The sequence below is a fragment of the Acinonyx jubatus genome, chromosome A1 (assembly GCF_027475565.1).
Source record: "Acinonyx jubatus isolate Ajub_Pintada_27869175 chromosome A1, VMU_Ajub_asm_v1.0, whole genome shotgun sequence".
Taxonomy (NCBI): domain Eukaryota; kingdom Metazoa; phylum Chordata; class Mammalia; order Carnivora; family Felidae; genus Acinonyx; species Acinonyx jubatus.
Window position 1 is genome coordinate 72300028 of NC_069380.1, and position 7894 is coordinate 72307921.

General features: G+C 42.0%; 1 pseudogene; it reads left to right on the forward strand.

Annotated features, from left to right (window-relative positions):
- The first annotated feature begins 6478 nt into the window (after positions 1-6478).
- On the forward strand, positions 6479-7478 carry LOC113601112 (non-histone chromosomal protein HMG-14-like; annotated as a pseudogene).
- Positions 7479-7894: the final 416 nt, after the last annotated feature.

The window sequence follows — 7894 nt, forward strand, 5'->3', positions numbered from 1 at the left end:
TCCTACCTTCCACGATGTGGCTTCTTCTCTCCTTGTAGTTGTGCAGTTTGTTATTTCAGTCCTCAGGTTGATTTCTTGGTTGTTCAGAACGATGAGGTATTTATCTAGCTGTGTTCAAGGAAAAAGGCAAGCCTAGGCTCTTTCTACTACTCTGCCATCTTAGCTCCTCAGTTTTATGTTGTAAACAATAAGAACTCAACTGACTAATTTAACAGATTGAAGCGAAGGAGAAATTGTCTTTCAGGATCTTCTAGGTGGCCTAAAAATTAAATTTACATAAGGCAGATCAACAGGAGGAAAAAAAAACCCCAAACTTTATTACATACGCACAGAGGCTCAATTATGAAATTGAGACCTGAAGAAGTGACTGAGGCAGCCAGTTTGTCTACTTTTTAGACAAAGAGACAATAAATCTGTGAAGAACTGACAGGACAAAGAAAACTTTGGGAGCTTCAATTAGTAAGGAATTCTAAACAGAATTTGGGTGTGGAAGTAAGTTAGTAAAAAGTAACAAGGATTGTTTACACAACTTTCTCAGCTCTAAGTTTCCCATTTCTGGTGATACGGATGACTCATTACCTCCTTGTACAGGGAGGGTATCACTCGCAGGGGAAATTCATTTCTTGCTTTCAGGGGGGCAGAGGAGGGTCTGAGTGTCCTGGTTGTACTGGCTGTCTCTTAAGTATGAGAAATGAGATGATTCATTTTCAGAAATACCAAATGAAAGCTGTGCTGTCTAGTTAACAATAGGTTTACAACGTATTGCAAATACCTACCAACCCTCCCCCCACAATGGAGTCCCACACCCTTAGACACGTCCGGGTTCTCCTTCCCCTCTCCATTCCAGGGACTTATTTTTTTGCGAGCTTTGCGATGAGCATGCGCCAAAGAACTGAAGTCTCTGCAGCACCTCAAGGAACGTACCTTTGTTCCAATCTGAATACTTTTTGCCTTACGGGCATGGATGACATCCGGGCAAGGCTGTAACCTCTGCAGTGCTCCGCTAATGAGGGACAGGGTGGGGGGGGACTTGCACGCTAGGCGACAAATTGTCTGCTGTAAGTGCCCTGCATGTGCCTGTCCATCAAACACCTGCTCTTGCGAAAGCATTGATTAAAGCCTCCCTTGACTGCGCTCTGCGTCTCCCCATCCCTCCTTTGGGTCAGTGGGCTTATTTCTCACATTAAGTAAATTTATTTAAAATAATCAATATGCCAAAGTGGCACGTCTGAAGGCAGTCTGTCCTTGGCCCCTAAAAGGCCAAATTGGCTTTACTGAATGACTCATGAATTGGACAGCATCCCGTTGAGCAAATGAAAGAGAGCTCCATCAAGCTACAGGAGAGGAAAGGCTTTTAAAGGTGGGGGTGGGGTGGAGAGGAGGCAATTATTAGCAAGTAATGCATTATTTTAGGCAAGGTCCTCCTCCTAAGGGGGATGGATAGGGTCTATCAGTAAACTCCCTAGTGCTGTAGTGCTGACCAAGAAGTTCCATGTTGACTGGTTAAAGGTTACATTGGTGGTGAATGGGGATCGAAACTGCTGTTAAGTTAGTGTTAAGTCTTGGCTTGCTGACGTGGGGTCTTAATATAAGTGACTCCATTTGGGGCCTGTGGTTTTCTTTTTAACGGTATGATCAGTCCTATCATTTCTTACCTTTCTATTTCCCACTGGTCACCTTCCCTGGCTCCTTGCACCCAGGCCTCTTTGGTATCGTCACCCCCAAACCCACCAGATGGGGCCCCCATATAGGGCTTTTGCCCTGGCTGTTCATCCTCCAGTTGATGAGGTTTGGAGGGTTGGGGTTCGGAGCCATCAGCCAAGAAAGAATTCTTGACATGTCTTTGGGGCAAAAAGGTGGTTTTATTAAAGCACAGGGACAGGACCCCTGGGTAAAAAGAGCTTCCCGCAGATTGTGAGGAGTGACTGATTAAATATGGGGGAGATGGGGGGAGGTAAAGTCCAGGGAAGTTTCCAAAAGTGTTTCATATGCTAAAGAAGACTCATAGGATCCAGGATCCTGGAGGCCTAGCTACTGTTGAGCTAAAGTTGCTTTTACCTCTGGCAAAGCATTAACATTAAGACACAGGGAGTTCCTGGAGAAACGGTCTACTTTGCCTCCATCAAGTAATGGGCCACAGGTTATAAGGAAATTTAACTTTATCTACCATTTCCTTCTTGCCTTTGTTCCCCACCTCACAGTGGCTAACCCAGCATCTCGGTGGCTTCTTCACTTACAAGTCATTTTCTCATTGGGGCCTTCCCTCATCCCCTCAGCCACACTTCCTGTCCTTCTCTCCTTATTACCTAATATACTGTGAATGTAGCTGTCGCCTCAGAGAACTGTAAACCCTCCATAAAGGCAGGGCGTTTTGTTGTTATGCCTCGAATCTCCTGTGTGTGTGATCATATATTTCTTGAATAACTAAATCTACCCCAAGCCTAGGGCAGGTGGTAACTGCCCTCTTTTCTGTCACTCGTTTGTGCATGCGTGCCTGTGTGTGTGTAGTTCTATGTAGCTTGATCACGTGATATGTTCGGGTAACAGCACTATAATCAAGATACAGGACCGATGCATCACAAGCATCCCTCGCACCACCTCTTATAGCCACATCCTTTCTCCATATCCAGGATTCCTTTTTAAGAAAAATGTAACATAAGACTGTGGAAATGTAGCTGGCATGCAGGGGTGCAAGAGCAACTGACTCTGGGGAGTCCCAAACCGACCAGGCGCAGCCACTCACCATTGACAAAACCCAAAGGCCCAGAGACAAGTGGTGGTGAAGTAAGAGAGGAATTTATTTCCATGAGGCCGACACCCGGAAGACCACAGACTAATGGCTCAAAGGCTGTCTCCGAAGTGCCAAAAATATTTCCAGGCTTATATGAGGAAATGTGGGGCAAAGGTCAGTGGTATGTGCAGGTGGGCAGTGAAGGTCTGGTGGGTCTTTGTCTTGGAGTCAATGACATGGGGTCTTGCTGGCTCTGGAAACTCCTTATTGCCTGAGGGAGTACTTTCGGTTCCCATCTGGGGGTGCTTTGCCCTCAGGGTCTTTTTCCAGAGTGAAGAGAAAGCTGGAAAGAAGAACTTAATCAATTAGAAAGTTTGAGTTCAGGGGTGGTTGGGTGGCTCAATCAGCTGAGCATCCAACTCTTGATTTCTGCTCAGGTCATGATCTCATGGTTCATGGGTCCAAGCCCTACATGGGGCTCCATGCTGGCAGTGGGGAGCCTGCTTGAGATTCTCTCTCTGCCCCTCCTCATTCATGCCTGCGCTCTCTCTCTTCCTCTCTCAAAATAACTAAATAAACCTTTTTTTTTTTTTAAAAGAAAGTTTGAGTTCAAAATGGAAGTAATGAAAGTCCTCTTTGAGAAGGAGATCCATGGTGTATTGTGGTTTTCTTTCTTTCTTTCTTTCTTTCTTTCTTTCTTTCTTTCTTTCTTTCTTCTTTCTTCTTTCTTTTGTTGTTGTTCTTTTTTTGTGATGTCAACCGTAGGACCATTTTACTATAAACCCTTGATGGGCAGGGTAACTCTGGGGACACGCCAAACTTCCCTCCTCTCACACTGCATGAAGCATTATGACTACAGGCATATATTCCTACGATCCTTGTATTGTTGAGTGAAAAAGTAAGTTGCAGAAAATGTTTTTTGGAGAAGGAAAACTGTATACACATTTATATGAGCATATGAAGCTTTCAATTCACTTTCTCATACCCTAATTCAAAGGCTCCCTCTGAAAGTCTGGTTTAGAGAACTGGCCCGTGAGACTTGCCAAGTTTCCCATCTATCAACGGGTCACACATTCCACGTTCATCAACCGAAGTCATTCCTCCTGAATTCCTTACTGTAATCTCAACTCTCCTCATGTACACATAAACAAAAGATTTATAAGGCAAGCAGAGGCATATTATGAAAGCCATCTTGTCAGCACCCACTTCTCACTTATTTTTACAACCAGACATGGTGTTCAGAAGGGGAATCCCTGCTATGCTGATGTGTCATTGGAGGCCCAGGGAACATACACAGGTCATCTGTGGCAGTGCCATTGTGATAGATTGAAATGACAATCTTCTCAGACTGAGGAGAAAAAAGATTTGTACAATGAGAAAGACATGTTCCAGAAACTTCTAGGGTTGGTATTTTTTAGTAATAACTCCTAAGGCTTTATTCATCAGAGCCACAAAGTGAAGGGAATAATAATTCTTCAGCCATTTCAGCCACTAAAGTTTTTACTACTAGTATAATATAGAGATAGCCTCTTTGCTGATTAAAAATATTATGTTTTGTGTTTTGTCACTAATCTCCCTGGAACTGACCTTTGGTGATATACTGTGTGCAAGCTATCCAATTGCTTTCCTTCCATATATGGGTATCTGTGATATTGTGAATTTTAATAAGAAATATATATACATGGTCTTAATTCCCATTTCTGGCACAGAGCTCCTAAAACCCTTAGAATTTCCTAAGAGAGTGATAATGTGTCTTTTGTTATGGCAATGAGGTGACTTTTGTAAAGTAGCTAGGATGGTTGCCAAGAGAACAAATCATGTTAGTGGTTTAGAACTTTTAACCCCACCCCCAATCTCCTTGGGAGGGAAGAGGGGGTTTGAGGTTGAGTCAATCACTAATGGTCAGTGATTTGACCAATCATGCCTCTATAATAAAACCTCCATAAAAACCCAAAAGGACTGGGTTTGGAGAGTTTCCAGGCTGGTGAACCAGAATCATGGGCCACTGAGCCCAAGCGCATAAGCTCCTTGGTTGGGAATCTCACCCTATGTGTTTCTTTATCTAGCTATTAATTAATATCCTTTGATATCCTTTGTAACAAACCAGTAATCTAGTGAGTAAACGGGTTTCCTGATTTCTGTGAGGCTTTCTAGCAAATTAATTGAACCCAAAGAAGGGGTTGTGATAATTTATGATTTATAGACAGCCAATTGGTCAGAAGCAAGGGTAACAACCTGGATTTGGGATTTCAGTCTGAAGTGGAGGGCAGTCTTATGGGACTACGCTCTTAACCTGTGGAATCTGATGCTATCTCAAGGTAGTGTCAGAATTGAGTTGAATTGTAAGACACCCAGCTGTGTCTGAGAATTGCTTTGTGGTGTGGAGACCACCCCTCACATTGGAATTTGTACTAGAATCATTAACACCCTCCTATCCTAGCTTCCTGCACTGCATTGTGCAACCTTTCTCCAACCTTTCAGCAGTTCTTGATTGCAGATAGTTTCCACATACACGTGGGGCTGGGTCTGTTTATGCATCACTATTCTGCCATTGTTCTATATTTCTATCCCTGCACCAACATCACATGGTGATGAATACTATAGCATTATAAAAAGTCTTGCTGCATAGTAGGGAAAGTTCTTATAATTCATCCTTCCTCAAGAGTGTTTAATTTTTCTTGTACTTTTCAGGCCCACACATTTTTAAAGAAAAAGTTTGAAAAGTTTCACATAAAAAGGGGCAGGGCATATTTTGGTTGGCATTACACTGACTATATACCAGGTTGGGGGGAGAAATAACATCTTTAATATTGATTTTGCCAATCCCTGAACGTGTAATATTTTTCAATTTAATTAGCTTTTTTTTTCAAGTTTTCATAATTTTCTCTATAAAAGTCCTGTCCGTTTCTTGTTAGATTCAATTCCTCAAGTATGCATTTCATACGCTTTCAAGCACAGAGGTTGATGTGGGGCTCGAACTCATGGACCTGAGTTCAGACGCCCAACCGACTGAGCCACCCAGATGCCCCTTTCTTTATTTTTTTAATGTTTATTTATTTTTGAGAGAGACAGAATGTGAGCGGGGTAGAGGTAGAGAAAGAGACAGACAGACAGACAGACAGAATCTGAAGTAGGCTCCAGACTGAGCTGTCAGCACAGAGCCTGACACGGGGGTCAAACTCATAAACTGTGAGATCATGACCTGAGCTGAAGTCAGAAGCTTAACTGACTGAGGCACCCAGGTGCCCCTCAAGAGGAATGTTTTTAGAAGAGGTAGTGGGCAGAATTATTAGTGACCAGAAAAAGATATGTCCAAGTCCTGACATGCCTACCTGTGAAATGTAACTACTTAGAAATCAGGTCTTTACACATATAATTAAAGCTCTCAACATGAGATCATCCTGTTTTTAGGGTGGGCCCTAAATCTAATGACTAGTGTCTTTATAAGAGACAGAAAAGGAGAAGATACAGAGACACACAGAGGGGAAGAACACTATGAAGACCCAGGCAGAGATGGGAGTGATGTGTCTACAAGCCAGCAAGCACCAAGAATTGCTAGAAGCCACCAGAAGCTAGAAGCCACCAGAAGAGAGGCATGGAGAGAGAGAGCTCCTAGAAGGAACCAAAACTGCCAACACCTTGATTTCAGACTCTGGCCTCCAAAACTCTGAGAGAAACTTACACAGAAAATAACATAGGAAACCCGCTTAGTGACGGAGCAATTCGAAAAAATTTCTTAAACAAGTTACAAAAAGCCCTGGCCACTAAAGAAAAGATTGATATATTCCTCTATGTTGAAATCATCATCTTCTGGGCCAGGAGGCCCTGCAGCGGCCAGTCAGCTAGGTTTCGAGAAGCCTCTCTGCCTGCCCAGCCCATCCTCAGGATGCCCAAAAGGAAGGCCAGCTCTGCCAAGGGGGCTGCGAAGGAGGAGTCCAAGAGGAGATGGGGGGAGGTTGTTAGCCAAACCTGCTCCTGCAAAGATGGAAATGAAGCCAAAAAAGGGGGCAGGAAGGGATAAATCTTCAGACAAAAAAAGTGCAAGCAAAGAGAAAAGTGGAGCAAAGGGAAACCAGGCTGAAGTGGCTAACCAAGAAACGAAAGAGACTTACCTGCAGAAAATGGAGAAACTAAAAACGAGATTCCAGCCACTGATGAAGCAGGAGGGAAAGAAGCTACGTCTGATTAATATCATACATACCATGTCTTATCAGTCATCCCTGTTCCCCTTCTTGTACAATCCAGAGGAGTACTTTGATCAACTATTTTATAAATGCAAGTTTTTTAGTAGCTCTAGAAACATTTTTAAGGAGAGATGCCCACTTCATCCCATTTCTTAAGTGTCAATGCTTTTTTTAAAGAGGTGAAATCATTTTCTTGTTATTTATTTATTTTTTGGTACAATCAGAAAATACTGGGGTATTGAATATGGGAGGCTTTGACTGCCTTGGGTATCAGCTCAACATTTCACAGATGGGGTAGTTTTTATATTCTACAGTACAAAGCATATTGAATGGCAATTGGGAGTCTGTCATGCATTTAATATGTCTTGAACATTAAAAAAAAAAATTGTTTCCTAAAGAAAACCACTCCTTGATCTTGACTCTCCCTGTCAGAATTTTGTAAGTTCTGTAACATCTTGGTTGGTTTTCCTAGTAACTTTGTTAACGTGCTGTGCAGGATTATAAATCTGTGTATGTAGTGTATATGATATTAAATTGTGAATTAATGGGACTTAATAATGTAACAGTGTGTCAACATTTGAAGATATTGATGCTTGATATACTGTTAAGGAAAATTTGCCTCCAAAGTTTAAGCTGGAAAGTCACTGGAATAACTTAGAAAAGAATCACAACTATATGATTTTTTTAGATTTTTGATATGTATGTTAAGAATTGTGTACAAATTGAGATGTCTTACTGGTCCTCAGCACAACCGATAAAAACTCAATTATGAAAGAAATAAATCATCATCCTTTGAACATGAAAAAACACTGCCAGAAGAATCTAAGACATGCCACAAAGTAGGAATTATGCAGCAGAGTCAATCAACAAAGTACTTGCTCTAAAATACACTTTTATGAATCTACCAGGAAGTCAAACAACTTAGTAGGGAAATGAACTAAAGTAAGTAAATAAACAAACAAATAAAAAAAAAAAGTAG